Here is an 868-nt window from a genome sequence, read left to right as displayed (position 1 = left end):
GTAGCTCAATTTTGTCTTTGGGGTTTCTTAGGATGGTGGATATTTTTCGGTTTGTGCAGAATGCTGTCTTGATGGCGTAAAATTGGAAGTGTCTTGGCGACGTTTCGATGAAGTACCATTCGTCATCTTCAGGCTGGTGTTTTCAGCTTCGTGCTTCTAGGAGTAATGTGTGATCGCAGCAAACTAAAAGCAGATTCAATTTGTTCATGACTAGAAGTACTTACAGTTTTTCATGCACACCCCATTACTTTTTCTTTTCAACTCACAGTTGCATACAGTGAGGGAAAAATTATTTGATTCCCTACTGATTTGTATGTTTTGCCCACTGACAAAGAAATGATCCGTCTATAATTTCAATGGTAGATTTATTTTAACAGTGAGAGACAGAATAACAACAAAAAAATCCAGAAAAACGCATTTCAAAATTAAATTAATTTGCATTTTGATGAATGAAAATATTTGACCTCTTTGCAAAACATGACTTAGTACTTGGTGGCAAAACCCTTGTTGGCAATCATAGAGGTCAGATGTTTCTTGTAGTTGGCCACCAGGTTTGCACACATCTCAGGAGGGATTTTGTCCAACTCCTCTTTGCAGATCCTCTCCAAGTCATTAAGGTTTCGAGGCTGATGTTTGGCAGCTTGAACTTTCAGGTTCCTCCACAGATTTTCTATGGGATTAAGGTCTGGAGACTGGCTAGGCCACAACAGGACCTTAATGTGCTTCTTCTTGAGCCACTCCTTTGTTGCCTTGGCTGTGTTTTGGTTCACTGCCATGCTGGAATACCCATCCATGACCCATTTTCAATGCCCTGGCTGAGGGAAGGAGGTTCTCACCCAAGATTTGATGGTACATGGACTCGTCCATC

This window comes from Protobothrops mucrosquamatus, unplaced genomic scaffold, assembly GCF_001527695.2.
Source record: "Protobothrops mucrosquamatus isolate PMUCROS unplaced genomic scaffold, P.Mucros_1.0 scaffold257, whole genome shotgun sequence".
Classification (NCBI taxonomy): domain Eukaryota; kingdom Metazoa; phylum Chordata; class Lepidosauria; order Squamata; family Viperidae; genus Protobothrops; species Protobothrops mucrosquamatus.
Note: the sequence above shows the minus strand (reverse complement) of the source record.